This window comes from Nilaparvata lugens, chromosome X (assembly GCF_014356525.2).
Source record: "Nilaparvata lugens isolate BPH chromosome X, ASM1435652v1, whole genome shotgun sequence".
In the NCBI taxonomy this organism is placed as follows: domain Eukaryota; kingdom Metazoa; phylum Arthropoda; class Insecta; order Hemiptera; family Delphacidae; genus Nilaparvata; species Nilaparvata lugens.
Genome location: NC_052518.1, coordinates 24558818 through 24580334, shown reverse-complemented (window position 1 = coordinate 24580334; position 21517 = coordinate 24558818). Strand labels below are relative to the sequence as shown.

General features: G+C 34.7%; 1 long non-coding RNA gene across 1 annotated transcript in view; it reads left to right on the top strand.

The window, feature by feature from the left end:
- The first annotated feature begins 366 nt into the window (after positions 1-366).
- Positions 367-21517, top strand: part of LOC120354922 — a 45186-nt gene continuing 24035 nt past the window's right edge. The window contains exon 1 of the long non-coding RNA XR_005573304.1: positions 367-551. This is a non-coding gene — a long non-coding RNA (uncharacterized LOC120354922). The remainder of the gene's footprint in view (positions 552-21517) is intronic.

The following is a 21517-nucleotide window of genomic DNA, read 5'->3' as shown; positions in this document are numbered from 1 at the left end:
TGAAGGGTAGGAGGAAATGACACGTAGTGTTAGTAGCCGGCTTAATGGGGCCGAGGCGCCGGGAAACAGCCCGCGGGATGCTAGGCTCCTACCGATCGTCACCCCTTCACATTAGCATCAGACATTGGCCATTAGGCTGCTACAGATGCCATCCAGCTACCTGAGTCCAACTCACCACGCACAAATTAACATTATAATAATAATTATAAACGAAACAAACACAGAACGTCCGTCTGTCGAAGCATGATTGCCGCCTCTCTTCATTTTCATTTTTCTCCTGGTCACTATAACCCTCAGTTTTCGACTCCTTTGATCTTCGACGTTTCAACATGTTTATTCATTCTTGTGCTGTGGAATCACCACCGATAATTCCTCGGGCAGTAGGTAAAAGAAACTGCCCCAGGCCAAATTACGGGGTCCAGTGGCTGTATGGAATTCATCGATTGCTTCAGTCTGGAAATACTAAAACTCTTTTATGAGACATTCTCCTAAGGTTTTACTGGCCGGTTGCAACTTTGAAGTATGAGATGTTGCTGTCTGATTATATTTTGGTAAGTTGAAATCTTGCCAGTTTCCTATTATTTTATGAATTAATTGTGCTTCTTTCAATGAGTGAGTATCAAAACAAGAATAATTAATTTTCTTCGAATACCCACATTTCAAAGTAACTATGTACCGCATGACAGAACATCAGTGGAAATCGTGTGTTTCAACTTTTTTATGATCAAAAATTAGCTAAAACTTGATCATGATGATGTTAGAGTAGAATCAGTAGTATAGTCTTGGCATGAGAGAAATATATAGTTACTCTATATTATATTCGTAGGATTGGAAAATATAATTTGTTTGGACCAATCCATGATAAGTGCCAATGTGAATGCATGTTCAGGATAATAATTAATCTCGTTCAACTCATATTAAAAGCATTTTTCCGTTCGGTTAACAATAATGTAAAAATTCCATAAGAAGCAGAAATAGAACAAGTTGCCCATTACAAGAATCACTAGTTCACAATGTACTACCAGAGACAAATAATCTAATTGAACGGTATCTTTACTCTATGGTACTACTTATTAGCATAGCTGCTATGTTACTCCATAGCATCGTAATAATAAACTCATTTTATGGCAGGTTCGATGTTTGGTGCCAGTTCGAAATTCATGCCGGATCAATAAGCCTACTGTTATTTCCGTTTTCAAGATGGCTGATGCTATTTCAATCTGTGAGAGAATCCTGTTCATGATAGCCTATATCTCTCTCCTCTATATTCAATTATTACTAGCCTGTCCCTGTAATATTCCCATTTCATAGAAACTTACAGCTTTCTCGATTGAGTCAGAAAATCCAAAGAAATACTGTGTATTTGTCATAATCAGGCCCAATTTCACTAAGGCCAGTTAAATTGTAATCATGATTAAATTCCGCGAGGACTATTCGGAAAAGGTATTTTTAAGAGGAAGGCTTCTCTGATTGATTCTCGTGGCAATTAATCGGGATTAAAGTTCAGACTTTTGTCCAGCTTGGTTTTAGTGGAATGTTTTTGGTTTGAAGTGATACTTCTAAATTGAGATACTCTCATTGGTTGATGCTCAGAAAGAAAGATTTTTTATTGTTTGAAAAATCGATGAGCTTCATGTTTTCCCAAGCTGTAGAAACTTACAACGACCAGCGAACAAGTATATAGCCGGTATAGATGGTTGTTTTTGCTTGAAGAACGAAGCTAATGCTAGACAGGCAACTACAAAGAGAGCTGAGAAAAGCGAAGCAATGAATACTTAGCACGGGTCTGCAGGAGGTGAGTTGTGGCTTTGTTGTTGTACGGGGGTCGGTACCTTTACTCGATGCATATTTGAATGGGTACCAGCACCGCCGTGCTGAGAAAGGGATAGGATAGCAGCTAGAAAAGGACAGTGAGCCGTACAATACCTAATTGCAGGCCAGAAAATTATAATGCGTTGGTGCCTTGACGCGCGAGAGGGCTTCATTTCAAAATGGTGGCCTGACTGAGTCTAGTCTGTATGAGAACACCACCATTTTCACCCTTATTGATCCCTAGGCTCGGCGATAGGAAGGGGGCCGCTGCCTGGGGGGTGTTGAGAGGGGGGAGATTTGCCGCCCCAACTGTCAATACACCAGCCACGAATGTCAAACGGATTCACTGTAGCAAAATCCACCCAGTACAAATAATAGCAATGCCAACGTTCAATCAATAGTTTGTCTCATTCGATGAATGGTGTAGCCTATCTGTTTGGAAAAGCTACCTCCCGACGTCGATGGAGTGAAATTTTAATGGCAAGATAAGGGTGCAACCTTCAACTGGCATATAATCATTAATTTAATGCTTGTCACTCTGTGTAATGTCTAACAGACACTGGCAACCCACTTTCTTTTGTTTTCAACAAAAGAGCTTCTCCGCCCCAGAATACAAATAAAAGATTACCGTCCAATAAAATATTTATTCACTGTCCAATAACAAACCGTGGAGGTCCAAAACTGTACTTCCCTGCTATCATGATTACTTATTGGATTTTATTTATTCATCTAATTTGTGCATATTAATACAAGGATAATAGAAGAAAATAGTATTTTTCCGATTATCATACATTCCATTCTTTTAGAAGTAATTAGCGAAATGGGTGTCTTATTTGGAACAATGAAGGCCCATATACATATTCGTTCAAACAGAGATTAATCAGTTGTTTGTTTAAATTCGGAATGTGTATTATTATAAATACGACCATATTTTCTAGTGAACCTAGATTAGCATTACACGTAGACAGTGCATATTGGCCTAAATGAGATTAATATGTGTCATAGACCAATAAAACCAATATGAATTTAAAAAATGAATAAGATGTTGTAAACATTTAGATTTACGACTCATGAATAGCTTGATAAATTATACAACCATGATTGGTCATCAGTTCTCAATGTTATAGTTAGCAATCAATGTAAAGTTTAATTTCAGACCGACAGGCGAACAGTGAGTGTCCTGTAGCAGCTGAAAGAGCACATAAACTTCTGGTCTACTGCACACTAACGCGAACGAAGTGACTGCCACTAACGTTCTAGTTCCCAACTGTACAGTCGTTTCGTACATGTGAAATGTTATATAAGCGACTAGCATAAGGAGTTGAATGAATTTTTTTCTTGACCTACCTATCAACCCGTATATATTAATATATCAACCCCTTGCATTAATTCTAAATTTAAAAAAAATGTCTGTGTAGATAATGTCTTAACCTGTTGTAAAGAAATGATTAATGAAAAATCATTCTCATTTCGGGGCAAAAAACAAATCGATCCATAAATGAATCACCATGCACTGTAAAAATATATTTTTTTACATTGGCGTTTCCCATTTTCAATTTTGAATCAGTTCACAAGGTATGACACATTTCTAACCTCAGTATCAACTGGTTTTGCTTGTGTTGGAGATTTCCCGCATATGCATAGGGATGGTAGAAAAATAATCAATTATCATAAAATTTGGTATAAATGAATGGTAGAAAGTAAATTGAGTTGTTTCAACTATTAAATCTTACATAAATATCTTGATGAGAAACCGAAATATGATTATGAATATAATTCATGAGTTGTAAAGTCGCTTCCCGGCTCGAAACCCACCTAAAACTGTAGGTCATTATCATGTTGAAGTATTTCAAAAGTAAAGAATCTGATTCATAAAATGTAACACTATGCAGTGGGAATATTTTTCAATTTACAACTACCACAACACTATAAGTTTGTATTATGTTTGTATTATAAATACAAACTGATCCATATATGAATCACTATGCAGTGAAAGGTTCAGCTCCGGGCTTATGTGTGGGTAATGAGGAGATGACAATATTAGATCAGATTAGATTAGAGTTCTTTATTCATGTATTTTACAATAGGGATGAGTGTGTGTGATGTATGTGAAGATAAGGGATAAGTGTACAGCGTGAGGTGGATTCCAAACCACCGGGAAGTGCTTTTCCAACACATGAATGTCATTGAGCGAAATCAGCTCCAATTTAGTCAGCTATCCAATCGGTGTGGCAGGCAGGCGCATGATTGATAGGTTCAGGTGGATTGACATTCTAAGCGACCATTTCAACTTGTATTTTCAAGTGCTATTTGAGCCTTGAACTTATTCAACTCTCCTTCAGGTTTTACTTGATGTTTCCAATCAACCTCATCACACAAACTTAACGAGAATCCATCTACAAGGAAATCAAGTTGCTTGTGGTGAGTTTTATTGTTGATGACCCTCTGATGGATGCGACGCAAAAATTAACTTCCACCTGCAAATCACTTCAATAAGTTGTATGTGTTTCCTGATTAATCCGTAACGGAAATCTCGATCTGTTTATTTGCTGCGCTTAGTAACGAGTACAAAATCGTCTATGCCATTAGTGGAGTGTACAAACCAAGCTATGCAACTATGTACTTAACTGAACATATTTCTACTCTTAGTTTTGCGATTTGAAATTCAAGTAGGTACTCGTTATTTTAAAATAATTCTGCACAACTAATGACAGTCAGTGTACCTATCTATTGAATTTCTTCTTCTCCATTGAATGATTTTTCATTGTAGCATTTTCATGTGGGTTATGCAAAACTAAAGTTAGCGTTCCTACATGACGTGTAAGCTCTACATAGGTTTTTAAGTTTTATATGAAATTAGCCCTCTTCAAATTAGACTTGAATTCCTTTCAGATTCTGGTAGAAGTCACGTTGTTTTATCAAAGAATTATTAATAAACTTTCTTTCAGATTCTGGTAGAAGTTGCGTTGGTATATATATATATATATTATATATATATATATATATTATAGATAATAATCTATAATTATGATAGAGGAAACAACTGGCTTATACACGTACGGGTTAGGAAATTCACGAATCATCACGTCTGAACTACTGGACTGATTAAATTGAAATTTCACATGTAGATTTTTAATTCACCGAGGATGGTTATAGGTTCGTTTTAAATTCTTCAAGTTTTCAGTTTGTCAAGTTTTTTATTGGACCCTTGCAAAGTACAAGTTGCCTGCTAGTCTATAATAGGCCTATCATAAAGGAAATAATTGAATATACTTATACTTATATATTAAGAGTAATGCTTGAAATTAATTTTCTAAATCGGGCTTTGGTACGACTAGTATTCAATTATCAACTTACACGGTTCACAGACTTTCCAACTACAGTAGGCTCTATATTTTCAAATAGAGTATTGACCATAAAAGTTTCAAAGTGGACAGGATTTTCTAAAAATACTCATCGACTTCCCAACCGACTATCTCACTCCCACCCATAGATGCAGGAAAATAAAATCTATACAGATGCAATATCAGACAAATAACAGTAACAGATATTTCAAGACACATGTAACTGATTAACAGTTGAGTACAGGTAGCAGTTCTTCGTAGGAAACGCCACGTTTAATGAAGGGTACATAGGAAACGCCACCGTAGGAAGTGCCAAGAAGACGGATGAGGCTGGATGATACTCTCTCGAAAATGATGAGGTGTTCTTTAGCAATTTCCTCTTTTCTCAGAATATGAATTGTGTCACTTTTCAGTTTTCAATAGTAGATACTTTGATAATCAAGTGAGATTCATAGCAGGTATAATATTGTACTGAGAATATAGATATGTACTCACATACATGAGAAATTAATGAAGAGAAAGTATAGTAGTCTTTCCAATTTTTCTACCACTTCAATAGAATTTAGACTAGCTCAAGAGATATTATATGTGATCTTTTTTTATATTCAGATATACAAGATATCAACAGAACTGAATAATTTTAGATTGTCAAATGAGAATATCGGCTATTGGCTTTATAACTATGTCTTCTGAAATTGAGTTCATTAGTTCAATTAGAAAATCATTTTATGTTCCCCCATGGAAAAAGTCACATGATGTTTTGTCCCTCCACCTCGGTATGTCGATGAAATGAGAAATACAAAATCAGTGGCAATATATTCAGTGGAAAAAGATAAATTGAGAGAAGCATGAATTAGGCTATTCGGCCACTGCATAATGTTAACAGTGTTGCTGGTGACAAGCTTATTGAACATTTGCTATGAATTTTCTGAAATTTTGTTGGAGTTCGCTTACAGTCTTGTTATTTAATTTTTAATCTGCAATCAATAAATCTATTTGAAATTGAGACATCTTTGGTAAGAATTGAAAACAAAATATGATGTCAATTCCCGCTAAATACTATGCTAAATTAAGTCTTGAAGGTCTATGTGTAATAGAGGGATGATGATGTGAGAAATAAAATTAAAATGCTTAAGGAAACATGAAACTAGACAAAATCCATGTGAAAAACAATAAACATACGCAGTATACGAATAATAATGTAATAATACCACTTTAAAATAAGTTTATTTATAATTATATTATAATGACTGAGAATCGGAAGGATCAGTTTATGAATTTGAATAATCTTTTGGATTTCGAGTTTGCATAAAAATGCCTCTTCGTAATTGAGAGAATATTATAATTTTTTTTCGACAATTTCTTAGTATTTTTCATATCATATTATGAAAATAAACAAGTTAGATAAATAATACTCTCCCACTTTGGAATTCAAGCGATTTTCACAAATATCTTATTCAATTCTACACAAATTTACACTATAATCATCCTGTACTTATTTTGAATACATAGGCGATTGAAGTTTGGGAGATCTTTTAACATGCTTTTCCATCCTCACAGCGGTCCTCCAGACTCTTCACATTTCCAACTCAAGGATTTACAACCCAACAATTTATTTATTTTATTGGAAATTTACAATGATATTCCATCATATTCTGATATACTCAGTAGTAGGCCTTTCACGAATGGATGTTAATATACATCATCCACTTCTGAACATAGTAGAAATTAGACTATAAAATTAAATCGAAATCAATCAGCTGTCACCTGAATTATTGATTATCCGCAATGCTATCCAGATTGATTAATTATGCTATCCATAACTGATTATGATGGCAGTGGCAGTACTTGATTAATTATGCTATCCATAACTGATTATGATGGCAGTGGCAGTGGCAGTACTTGATTAATTATGCTATCCATAACTGATTATGATGGCAGTGGCAGTGGCAGTACTTGATTAATTATGCTATCCATAACTGATTATGATGGCAGTGGCAGTGGCAGTACTTGATTAATTATGCTATCCATAACTGATTATGATGGCAGTGGCAGTGGCAGTACTTGATTAACAAGAGTGTTGCTATAATTCGACAAAACAGATATCGCTATCCTTTTCTAACTCCGCAAAGTTGCCACATAGTTTTCAAAAGTGTAGTTATATAATTGATTGACAGAATATTTAATCTCGATTATGAAAATGCTATCCTATAAAGAAGGCAGTGGCAAGGCAGAGAATCAGCAACGCTGTTCTTCTACCTTCCTCCACTGCCGTTATAACGTGGTCCTCACTATAGGACATGTAATTTCATTAGAGGAGGCTGAGGTCTAAAGTTAACAGAGTTTCTTGTGCATTCATGGTGTTTATATGAGTACTTGAATGTTTCAGAAGAACAATAAATCTTTATCAATTCGTTCATCCTCATAGACTTTCGCCAAAGAAATGCCTATCAATGAATCTATATAAATATAGATCAATGAATTATATAAAAGCGAAATGGCACTCACTTACTGACTGACTGACTGACTGACTGACTGACTCACTCACTCGCAGAACTAAAAATGTACCGGACCAAAAACGTTCAAATTTGGTAGGTATGTTCAGTTGGCCCTTTAGAGGCGCACTAAGAAATCTTTTGGCAATATTTTAACTCTAAGGGTCGTTTTTAAAGGTTTAAAGTTCGTCTTTTAGCATGTATATTCTTCTTCCCCCAATCTCTTAATAATTATAATTGAAATTTCCATATCATATGTTACTATAGAACTATAATCTAGGTAGAGTAACTCTTCGAAACAGTTGTTAACTGGCAACTAAATTAATAATTTTGTCAGGTTGGCATTAAGTTGAGTTGACTTTTTTAGGTTGGCACCAAGTTGAAGATTTAAATGCATTTATCGCGGAAAAATTGATTGGGCACTGCTACTTCAATCCTGGGAATATTATATTACTAGCCGTCATGTTCACTTCGCTCGCCATATCCGTTTAGCCAGACGTTTAGTCTGGACCCCCGACTGGATTGTCCTAACATAATATTTATGATAAAAATGCTCAAATTGAAAATGCAGGCGAGCGAAGCGAGCCTGCTGATCTCATTCTTGGACGATCCAGTCGGGGGTCCAGACGGATATGGCGAGCGAAGCGAGCCTGACGGCTAGTCAGTAATATTTGGTTGATTTTCAAGCTATTTGTGTTAAAACAAAGATTAGCTTTCCAGTTTATGGAGGTTTAATGTCCACCTGGGTAGTTCCAGTAGCGTATCCAGGGGGGGAGGATATGGGGATGTATCCCCCCCCGCGAAATGGAACCTGAATTTTTTTATGAATTTTTTGATCAGCCACAAAAATTAGCATCCAATACCATATTTCCGTTATATTGTACTATGTAAGTTGAGAAATATATAAGGGATGAGAGAATAGCATAGCAATGATGATAATAATAATAATGAGATATTTTCTTATAGACAGTGATGAGTAGTCTAGTGCGTAGGGACTAGATAGCAGGGGATAGAGGTCATACAGATAGCACTTCAAAGTTAGATCACTTTTCACCATCTACTCTATTATAAAGAAATTTAATATAGCTTATATTGCTCTAGTGAATTATAGTTTATTGAGTTCCATGCATAACCTTGAACAAAGCTACAGCAGCTTCTACTAGAGAGTACCCCCAAAAATTTCAGTTATGATGAAAGGGCGTAGTTTCTATTGTGGACAGGAGGGACACGTCCCTCTAATATTTGAAAAGGATGTTTTATCCCCCCCCCCTAAAACAATGTAAGTTTGAATACTCAAGTAAGAATCAAGTGAATTTTTAATCAAGTTGAAACTAAGCTTATAAAGTTGGTTGAAAAAGTGCTTTATTGGAGCCAAAATTTAAGCATTCTAGCTTGTTATCAGAACAATAATGAATAGGCCTTCTACAAAATCATTATTTTTTAAACAATTGAATTACAAATAAAATTCCACTCCGTTCCATTCTATTTGTTATCAAATCAAAGACAAATAGGCCTATGAAATTTTCAAGGGGAAATCGAAATAATAAGTGGCCTACCGATCACCAAAAACATTTGAATTGGAATGTTTGTATTCAATTTGAAATTGCTTAAAATCGCACCAAATTGAAGACATATTTTCAAACATTTTCCGGGGGAGACCCCCGGACCCCCCTTTGATGGGGTGTATGCCATACCACCCACATCCCTCCGGTGTCTCCCTCAAAGTTTAAGTGCCTTCTACTATAATGTTATGATCCCCCCCTCGAATTGTTTTCCTGGCTAAGCCACTGGATAGTTCAAAGATCTATTTCTATTCATAAATTAAATATGGTTAGGAATTGAAAGTGGTGCAGTCATAGACTTGTGGCTATAGACTTGACTAAATGGCGTGGCTTATAGACGGAACAGCTTGGATTATGAAGTATGAGACCTGGCTATAAAAATATAACGGGAGACTACTTGAGGAGCTGACATTGTTGAATTATGATTCATGTGATTTATGAATTTAGACGACGCTTTCCGGTGGTTTGAATCCAATCATATCTCATCATCACCTTTTTCTCATTAGCCTAGAGAATCTAATTTCAATTCATTATAAAAATTCACAAATTCATTAAGTAGGTATCTCACTCAGAAAAAAATACCCTACCAAGTAAGGCGTCGAATTTGAAAAACCAAGCGCTGTAGAGACTCAGGCTAGTTTTTTATGTTTGGTTCTCTGGTACAAACTCGTAGTTGTGTTGTAGTAAAAATAGTAAGAGAAAAAAGCAATATTCAAATGGGCTGTTTGTTATTCATGGCAAGCGGCTACCGGTGTTGGATTTTCCTTTTGACGACCGCCAGACAAGTGAGAGCAACATGCAGATCAGTCTGAATATTTTACGGCAACGATTCATTAGGAGAATGGAACGAGTCACCGCGACCCGCTGGCTTATGTAAGTAAAGTTTATTAACTCCGCGTTAGGGGGGGTTAGGGGGTGAGGGGGCGTGGTTCTGGTTCAAAAAACGAGGGGAAATTAGTGTCCAGCGTCGGCGCCAGGGGTCCGAGGGGGTGACGAGGGGGGGCGTGTCTGAAAGCGGATGCCCTCGGGCGCCTGACGTGCTCGCCTGGCGCCAAACACCCCCACACCCCCTCCCCGACAAACCCCTCATCCACCTACCCTGAATTTGTCAAATCATCGTAACCCACCGGCTTCAGAGAGAGCACTGAAAAAATAATACTCGGCCTGAAAGCTTCCGAAAACCGACAGCCTCAAGCGACTCGACCCTACATGCTGTTTGAGTGGCTACCGGATTGTGCTTTTTTGAGCAACATGCTTCACTTGACGCTTATTTAATGTATCAAAGTTAATGGATGAAAGGCTAAGGAGATCAAAATCAGAATTTAGAAAAATTAATACAAACTATAAATAAAATCCGTCGTTAATTTTCTGGAAAGCTATAATTCCCTTAAAAATTAGCTAACATTGAATTGAATTTTCTTAAAAAATAAGTGAAAGCTCACAGCAATAGACGGACGTATGCAGACAGACGGAGGAAAACTCTCTCCCCAGGTGTTTGAATGTTGCAACCCAACAGACGTCCGTCTGTCGACATAATTATGTATACCCAATTACCCATGGCTGTAGAAGTTTGATTTTTTCCGTCTGTTGCTGTTCACTCATACGGTAGTAGTGCAAGAAAAGTTGGAATGCTACATTGTAAATAGCTGTAGTGAACGGATTGGGTTTGAATATTGAAATCTCTTCCAATTGTGGTAGGGTACTGGTTACCTATTTCATTGTCCGTTACAATTTATATTTTACAGTACATTACAATGCAGCCTTCACAAGGGGTCGCAATGAAGTTGTAGCCTTCACAAGGGGCCATATGAATAAAGTTGAGCATTTGCTTATACTTCTAAAATATGGAGCATTTGCTTCATTTTCTATGAATAAACGTGAGCAAAACCATTAGCTCATGCTCATCAAAAAAATAGTTTGAACATTTGCTCAAAAGTAAAAGCTTTTGCTCAAAATTGTATGAATAAACTGGAGCAAATGCTCCAAAAAAGGTGAGTCTAGTCTAGAGCAGCTTATCACCTTTGCTCATAGTAAAATGGCTCAACTAATCCGTATGAGGAAGAGGAAACTATACCAGATACGATCACAACCAATAGTTTAGAACTATAAAGCTCTTATCAGATTCCTAGAATAGGAGATAGGCATTTAAGAAGATGAGAGTGTGGACGATTATAAGAAGGCTATTGATATTATAAGAATATGCTGAAGATTGTTATAGAGATGACATTTTTTCACGCTATTATTTCAAAATTCTAAACTCAACTAACCTAAAACTTTATTCATAAATAGAAAACAGAGCAGACGACTCAAACACAAGCGGTGCACCCTACTTGCATATTTAGCGTTTCCGTGAGCTGTAAAAACAAACTAAGGCTACAAAAGCGAATCAGCTGATGAAAAATCTCTAAAATACATGAGCATTAGAAAATAATGAAATGCAAAGGTAACTTCAGTACTTGGGAAGAAGTAATTGCTTAGAGTATCTAAAGATTTTCCTGACTGTAGTACTGTAGTATCTCAAGGTTAAGTACTAGGTCCTTCAGTTTCATGTTTAAAAATCTGGTGAGGCGCACTCACACTACTTTCCTTGCCGTTATGAAAATTGATCACCTGACGCTTGTGTTCCCGCGCATCTCAAGTCTACTATTCTAAGATCTTAGCCAGCTGGTGACAGGACAATAACGCTGGAGACACACGATGTGTGCTTGTGCTATCTCTTCATAGTGGATGATTTAATAGAATCAACGGTTGCCAACAGTTTGCAATTGAATAATCACATTTTCTCGAATTTCGAGCTTATTTTTAATTTTAGGTGAAAATGTTACGAAACATTAATTGTAGAGATTTTTATGCTGAATCTTTTTCACTTGATTTTTTTTTTTTGTTTAAATTGTATCTGAAGCCTGATGATTGGGAATCTAAAATCAAACTTTGTATAGATGAGGCGGAGCTCCTGAAATTTTTACAGATATGGGACTTGTGGCAGTTGATAGAGTTGATTAATGAATATTTTAGGTATAAATTTGATCAAAATCGTTGGAGCCGTTTTCGATAAAATCGCGAAGACCACTTTTTTGGACTCATGGGACCTTGAAACGTATAGAAATTTAGAAATTGGGATACCTTAATTTTTTTCGGAAAGCAATAGTTTCCTTACTATTATATATAAAATAGGGCAAGGAAAGTGAAAATAAACAAATGACTTTATTATCCTCAGAGTCACATTAGATTTGCAATCGTACATCATCAATTCTTTCGATTAAATTGTATACTTTCAACGATAAACATATACTGCTTGAACTTAATAGAAAAATACCAGTAACAAAAAGAAAACTTTTCTATTCTGATAACTTGATAGTATCCAAATCGAGAGAAATATCACCAGTGAAAAGTTGTTTTTGCTCTTACAGCTTTGAGATTGAATGTATGATACTACACTTATGTAAAGTATTACATGAATCAGGGTAATTATTAAATTTACTCCATTAGATAAAATTAGACACCTAACGTGACTTGGACATGAACGGTCAATCGAACAGCTCCTATGATAAATGGCACGGAAGCGAAAGCAGGGATGGGTAAAATATGTGTGGAGAGCTGCTAATGTGGGAATAGATACTTGTGCAACTAGTGCACAGATTGACGCTGCACAGAGTGATGCTGCACCAAAAGAAACGTTTACGCACGAGTCGTAGGCGTGTGCGGAATGGTTTCTCCAGTGCAGCAAAGGAGCTTTGCGCACGTATTTCGCATTAAATTTTTCCTCCAGTTACCATTGTATGTGAAAAGTGAGTAATTATGAGTTAAATGTCCTGAAATCCTTCAAATGTTTGTTTGTGTGACTTTGTAATTAAAAACAAATAAAATTAATTTTTAAATTGATAATTCAATGAAAAAATTATAATTGATAATTTATTTGAATTAATGATTCAATTGATTGAATCAATTTCAATTTTTTAATAGTTTATCAACCAATTAATTGAAAAAATATTGAAAATAATGATAATTGAAGATATTTTTAATATTCTCTTATAAAATATTATTTTGAATATAATATGTGTATCTATCTATTATTGATTAATAATAAATTAATAATTCAACCAATTTCAATTTTTAAATTTTTAATTTTTTAATTTGAAAGTCTTTAAATTTATAATTCTTGTATTCTTATAAATTTAAATTTTTTATTTCAATATTTTATAATTGATTTTTAATATTTATTTTGTCAAAAAATTACATGAATAATTTTCATTGAAGTTGAATATTCTCAGCCAAAAAAAGAAATAGTGGAAGGATTCGAACTCCCAACCTCATCAACGGGAAAGTTTTTTCTAAACGGATGTTTTTGAGATAAATTTGATGCAGCTGTTTCACATCCACCATATTATTATACAGAGTTTGTGAAGATGGAAATATTTATTTATCATCAAAACAATACTATTATTAATTCTATATTTAAAATAAAAATATTATTAGAAATATTTATCAATTATCAAAACAATATTATTGAGGTTACGTGGTATCAGGTAGAAAGCAATAATACAGAAATAAAGAAACAGTGATGTTCCTTTTTTAATTCCAACCATATGATTTGGTGATTTTTTTTAAAAAATCGTATGTACTATTAATGAAGTTTGAAGATTAATTCTGAAAAATCTAGAAGGAAAATTGAAATTTGGGCTTCCTGGTGCACGAGATTGATATTTTTAGAATCTATGTTCAAAATTTGGAGATCTAAATCATTCCCGATTTTCCGGTATGCAATCCACAAGTTGACATGTTTTGATGCGAACAAACGAACACACAAACAAACGAACAAACACAACCCTACTCTCTCTTATTATATAGATAGTGAGGTCCACGTTATAATGACAGTGAATAAAGATAGAAGAATAGCGATGCCGATTCTCTGCATCAATTAATCATATTTCTACACTGTCAAAAACATAATTGGCACCGTTGTGGACCTAGAAAGGATAGTAACAACGGCTTTGTCGAATGATAGACAAGGATAGCAAAATCAAAGTTGATCAAATACTGTCATTATAACGTGAACCTCACTATACTATTTTGCGTTGTCAAGCTGCAAATCTGGAGTACGCAAAGTACTTACTTTGCGCACTGGTGCGGAAAAGTGAGTCTTTGCGGCCTGCAATCAGTACAGAAATGGTCACTTTTCAAGGTATCTGTAGTAAAAACCTATATCTGACTGAATAGCTTTATGAATCATGATCTATCAGTCAACTTAGCATGACGTTCAACTCAAATATAGTCCTTTGACACTTGGTAATTGAAAATATGATACAAACATCGTAATACGATAAATATCAAATGTAATGCAAAATTTACATCCTGACGCGTTGATTTATTGGATGTTATTTACTCATTTTATAGAATAGCTAGCTATTGAAATCAGAATAGAATCCAAAGATAAAACTAATTAAACATGGAACTTGCAACCCTTCTAGCTAAATGATTTTAAATGACATTATAGACTCAGAATTCGAAATAAATGAGAAACAAACATAGTTACAGGATGAAGTATTAGAAAATCTGATACAATATTTTCATGCTTCTTAGTTTTTCTATGCTCACGTAATTCCATATGACTTGTGTGTGGTACAATGAATAATATTGAATCTGGAATTAAAATATTCATGGCGAATAGTGATAAAACATACGAGTGAAACAGATATAGGAACAAAGTAGAAGAAATTTGAGCTTTTTAGACAGTAGACAGACTTTTCTTTTAAAATTTCCAATATCACTTTCTCTTTAGGTTCAGATTTATCTTCTTATTTACAGTAGATATAATAAACAAGAGAAATGTAGTCTATTTATCTATTCTGCACCGATTGTAATGACGTCTAGAATTGATGGTCTCACATGTACTTTATCTATGACAGTGTATATTATATCTATATTGTAGACTCCATTGCGCAAGTTTAATTCTGAACACATATCCACATCATCATTCGTTAGAGCGGAATACTTCAAAATCGAAACAGTTGCCTTACGAATCTTTCATATTTTCATCATTAAGGATGTGCAAAGGGTAAAAATAAACTTTTTACATGTGATATTTTTCAAAGTTTTTCTATTTGTATACTATCAAGCTATCAAAATGAAAAAGTTTTCTCAGGAAAACATTTTTTTCCCGATCATTACTTTTTGAGATATGAGCGCCCAAAGTTTAAATTTTTGGGACAGAACTTTTCAAATTCGGTAAGAGATAAAACTATGAGATTTAGAGGATAGATTCTTCATGGTATTTTTGATATAGTAAAACAAAAAATTCCTGAAAATATCAATTTTTGAGAAAGTTATTCAATTTACTAAAAATGACCAAAAATAACTTTTAGTTGAGTCTTATTATATTCAAGCTGCAGAGACAAAAAATTCACAGCCAATACGGCTGATTGTCACGGAGTTATTTTTGGTCATTTTTGGTAAATTGAATAACTTTCTCAAAAATTGCTAGTTTCAGAAATTTTTTATTATACTATATCAACAATACCGTGAAGAATTTATCCTCTAGATTTCATGAATTTATCTCTTACCGAATTTGAATGGTTGTGTCCCAAAATTTAAACTTTAGGCATTATATACTTTAACATTCATATCTCAAAAAGTAATGATCGAAAAAAATGTTTTCCTGAAAATACTTATTAATTTTGATAGCTTGATAGTATACAATTAGAAAAAATATCACCAGTAAGAAGTTTATTTTTAGCCTTTGCACAGCCTTACTACTCTGGATTAATTGTACTAGTCAAAATAAATGTGAAAAACAAACTTCAAGCTAATATCAATATACCTGTACTATGAATCAATGGAAGAAAATGTTATTTTCAAACTTTGAATAGTCTATTGTTGTTAGCTGATTGGAGAAATAAAATCCCAAGCTGTTCTGTTCTAATCATGATATTACAACTTTTTTGTCGATAGAAGTGGTGCATTATTATAGCTTTACAAACTTACACTTTTAGGTTTGATACCAGAGAGTATAGAATGTAAAAGAATTACATTCTATCCTCACTGTGTGATATAGAGTGCTTATTATTACTCTTGAATCTCATTTTTATGATACTATAATGAAAACTACTGAATTATATTATGCATGAGAAAATCACATCGCAACAACAGCAACACATTAATAAAGTGGTCGAGATTTTTCACTGCAATATTTCCATTGAGAGCTTCAATATTTCATCTATGCATCTCCTAGTTATCAACTATTCATCGATAAATCCACCTGAGGCTGATCTACAGGATATCTCATCTGCAAATATAAGGTTCATCTTGAAAAACCATCTGCTGGCAAACAAAAACCTGTAATGAGTCAGAATAAAATAACCTACTGATAGTCAATAGTCAAAATTTTGATGTGTAATTCCTACATTACAATCTAGGAATAGAGTAATAATAAAGGTAATGTCAAGGCAAATGTTTTTGAAAGGAAGAATTATCAATTATCCCACAAGTCGTATTGGTATGTTTTTTTCCAATCATTGAGAAAATTACAGGATGGGCGGTAATGAATAGATTCTTTCCATGAAATATGTGTGCAGCACAAAGGATCCAATCCATTAATGGATTCGTCGAAGTGTCTCTTCTTTTGAGGGGTTTCCTACTGTTTGTCGTTCATGACGACTACTGTCACCTTTTCCTTAGTGATCATTCTTTTCTCTCCTGGGTAGAAATACTTTTCCAGGATAATGTGAACAGGCTTTCAAGTAATGGCTTTGAATAATGTATTGTGGTGGCTGGGGGACCATCTAATTTCAATCTGGGCCTGTAGAGAGAGAGAGAGATGCTATTGGTATTGGTATTGGTTTAGAACTCTTGCAGAAGGTTTGCTGGTGAAAAGACAAATCAATATGGAGGAGAATAAACAAGTGGGTAAGTGTTTGGTAGGGGGAGGGGGGTAAGGGCGCATGCGTCACCCTACACCCTTCCTAGTCCTTTCAGCTCTAGCCCTAACACTAGGGCTTCCATCCGCCATTACTAGTCACCCTACACAGCACAATACCTTAGATATTATTTTGCTTGGAAAACTCCTCAATAACCTGATCTTGTAGGCCTATCAATCGATGGGCAATAACTAATTCAAATTCGCTTATATAGACATTGTATCATTGTATCACCTATATTTTAACATGTTGTTCACTACACCTACTTGAAACCACTGTACTATTATGTTCACGATAAGTTCATACTGTAATTATGAACTGGATCATTTCATATCTGATGTCTTTCTTTTTCTTTCTCTCTTCCTTCTCATTGATCGTTTCCTTCAGCTTCTTCATGCTTCGCCTCTATCCATATATCTTCTTTGTCTCCTCTAATTCTCTTCTTTTTTCCAATTATATTATCTTCTTCTTGTCAGCCTATACATTCCTCATAATTCACTTCTTCTATGGGTCACTCCCCAATTGTTTCTCTGATAGGTTTTATTGGAGTTAGAACTAATTGCTTAATAAATATGAAGCCTATAACTATCTTCAGTAAAATCAGAATCTTCATGTAAAATTTCAAGTATATCAGTTCAGATCATTAGAAACTGTGAATGAAAAATAATAATAGGTGAGCTGATGCACACACAATAAAAATTATAAAACGTATTATTCCTTGGTATAATATTATAGTCCAGTCACTATATACATTGGTGCATGCAATTTATATTGTAGTTCTGATTTTCCAAAAAAATATTTGGAGATAGAGAGTTCCGAATGATCTCATTTTATTCTGAATTTTATGATCCAAAAAAAAGTCAAGAGTAAATTTTTCTGTCCGATTACGAGATTTGGCAGAAATAGCTGAGAACTGGAAAATGAGCCGAAAATACAAGATTTTTGGGCCATTCTGTATCTAGCACAAGGAAATTTTGCATGAAGGAATTGGTTCTGGACTTCTCTTATGTACCCAAATAATGTATTAAAAAATCAGAACTACAATATAAATTGCAAGCACACCCCCTTTTTTATGTCTATATTGACTGGACTATTAGATCAATACTTGAAATTGAAAAACATATCCTTGCTCTGAACTGAAATATATATGATCATTACATTTTATAGACTAAACATATTTAGTACATGTATTTTGCTTATGCACACTCCGTCTTTCATTATGCTATTGAAGTTTGGGGAGCAACCTTTATCACTCATTTTAAATACTTTTTACCTAACAAAGCATATTATGAGAACAACGCTAGGTAGATCTAAATCTAAACTATACCCTGGCAAACTGATATTAAAGAACTAAACGCCCTCACGTTAAGACAGACGTATCTAAAAGGTTTAACTATTTTCATCAACAGAAATAAAATCTATTCACAATCCGTTAAACACCATACATAATATTCATCAATCAGCCTCAAATATCTATCTATAAAAGCGAAATGGCACTGATTCATTCACTCATTCATAATCAACAGAACTAATAATATACTGGACCAAATACGTTTCTGGACTTCTAGAGGCGCATTAAGAATCTGTTTGGATAAAAAACAATGATATACCCAAAATCTGCGGTTTCCTAGCTTTTCTCTGCGCTTTATCAAGAACTAATTAGCAAAAAATGTTCAAATTTGGATCACAGGCGCAGCTGAGGTGAAAAGTGTTGTAATGTATGAGTTTTGAAATAACGCCTAAGTTTCGCCCATGATCAGTTTTTTAGAAAGGTGGTTTTCCAGCGTTTTCCCTGCGTTTTCCCTGCGTTTTCTAGGCCTGCTCAACAACCAATTGAAACATCATTCTCAAATTTGATGCACAAGTTCAACAAGGGTCTATAGTGAGGTCCACGTTATAATGGCAGTGGATAAAGATAGGAGAATAGCGATGTCGATTCTCTGCATTAATGAATTATATTTCTGCACTGTCAAAAACATAATTGGCATCGTTGTGGACCTAGAAAAGGATAGTACCACCGGCTTTGTCGAATGATAGACAAGGATAGCAAAACCAAAGTTGAACAAATACTGTCATTATAACGTGGACCTAACTATAGGATTTTTTCTTGGAAGTCTCATGAAATTTGTCGTAAGGAAGCAAGTTCAGTTCAAATGAAAAATTCATATGAGCGAAGCGAGCCTGCTGATCCCATTTCTAGTTTATCGAGCCAGGGGTGGATAGCTCCGAGCCCCCTGACTAGACGGATAAGGACTATCCGGCTACTTTACAACTAGTAGTTCTGCAAACAGTAGACCTCGCTCATGAATACAACTTTCTAATGAGAAGGGCCAGTACAGTAAGTACAGTATATTGTGAAGATTTAGCCATGTCATCTATTATTTTCTCCATTGAAAGTGCTAGAGACACTGTTTGCAGGGACACCGGACTTATCAAGGAGGTACCTTTACATCGTCTCCATATTTACAATATAAACATATATTACAACTTTTCTAATAATTAATTATAAGAAATCGGTCAACTGACGGAAAAATGGAATATGCAGTAGGCAATTTAGATGATGAATCGTCTCACAGACGATGGTGAGATGAAAAATGATTCTAAATAAGATGAGTTTGTTGGTGACAATGACATTAGGTTGCTAATGATGTTTTCGATGAAAAGTGGATTCAATGTTAAGGCTTGTTATGCCTATGCAGAATGTTAATGCTCACAAATCGGTTTCCGATCTCACATCTAAAGGAAAACAAAAGACTTGACACTGTAGAGCGACACAAAAATGCACAAAAAATGCATACACTACAATAATTATTGTACCTGATAAACAGAAAATTCAATTAAAAAATAACTAAAATAATAACTGATAGTTATGAATAAAAGAAGTTGGAGATTAAAGAAATGTTTATGATGTTAAATATTTTCTACAACTGGAATAGTTATTGATTTATTAGTTGACTAATTTTATGATTATGAAAATTGTCCACAACTAAAATAGTTGAGTTATCTGTAACATAGATAATAATAGTTATTTATGTATTGATATCAAACATTTTTTAAAATAATTTATCCAATTAATTTGATAAATCAATTTAATAATAAGATGATTCAATTCAATTATTCTATATAGTAATAATAATAATAATTTTAAAATGATATATTATTAGAATAAGATAAAACAATTAGTATCGTCTGCAAAAAATAACTGGGTGGAACGAGATTTGAACCTGGGTCCCACAGTATATTAAACTACACTCTAACCGTCTTGGACACCATGCCCTGGTAATAGTGGATGCGAAAAAGTAGGAACATGAATTGCTGTATCTTCAAAGATACGAAAAAGTGACTTTTGAGGTTAGTTTAGGGTTTTTTAAATATTACAAAAAGAACTGGAGATCTTAACAAAAATTGTTACACATAAGTTTCTGCGCCTTGTTTCAAAGAGCTTGCATACCAAATTTCATCCAAATCGGACAATAACTGCGACTGTAACTGCGGTACAAACAAACAAACAGACAAAATCCGATCGAGTCGACACTAAGACCTCAGTTTCGCTTGAGTCGATAAAATCAGGATAGATTTATCAATCAACCGTCATCAAAAATATTGTTCCATTACAGTCGTCAGCCGAACGCGGTAGAGTAGACATCGTAGTGCCAGCGTAGTCTTACTGTAGAATTAACAAACAGTATTCTAGCCGTCAGCAATAATAAAATTATTGTCTTTAAACTATAACAGTTGAAAAGTATTCGTAGTGTTATGAAGTGTATTTCCATAAAAAACTTCAATTATGGATAGTTCGGGATCTCAATTCCGTACACCGGTGAAATTGCCGCCTCTTGTAGCTCCAGAGTTTGAGGAGGAAGATGCAGCTTCATCAACTTGGAGGATCAGAATGCGAGCAGAATCATAGACCAGAGTTTACTGGAAGACGTGGGAACTATTCACGATCTTTACTCCGATCTCATTAAATGGGGCAGTGAGACATTTGAAAAAAAAAAGCTATCTCGAGCGGATTTTGATCAATACAGTGCTCTGTGCAACAAGCTGGCATTGATCATAACCAGAGTTGAAACGAGGAAAAAACCCAGGAGAAAGAAAAGAACGAAGTTCTATGCAGACTGGACACATTGGAAAAAAGCATAAACCAGCTCTCATCGGACTTCAAGAGAGGACAGCCACCCACTACTACTGCTACAAGATCATTTGCAGAAGTAGTGCAAGTTCCAATTAAAATAAATAAACAGCAGCAGCAACAGCAGCAACAATTGACTGGAAAAAAATTAGTGCGCAAGATAACCGAGAAGAAGAACATCATGATAGTGAAGCCTGCAGTGGTAACAGGAAGTGATAGTGAAAGCAGTGCAAAAGTCAGAGAAACTTTGAAAAAAAAC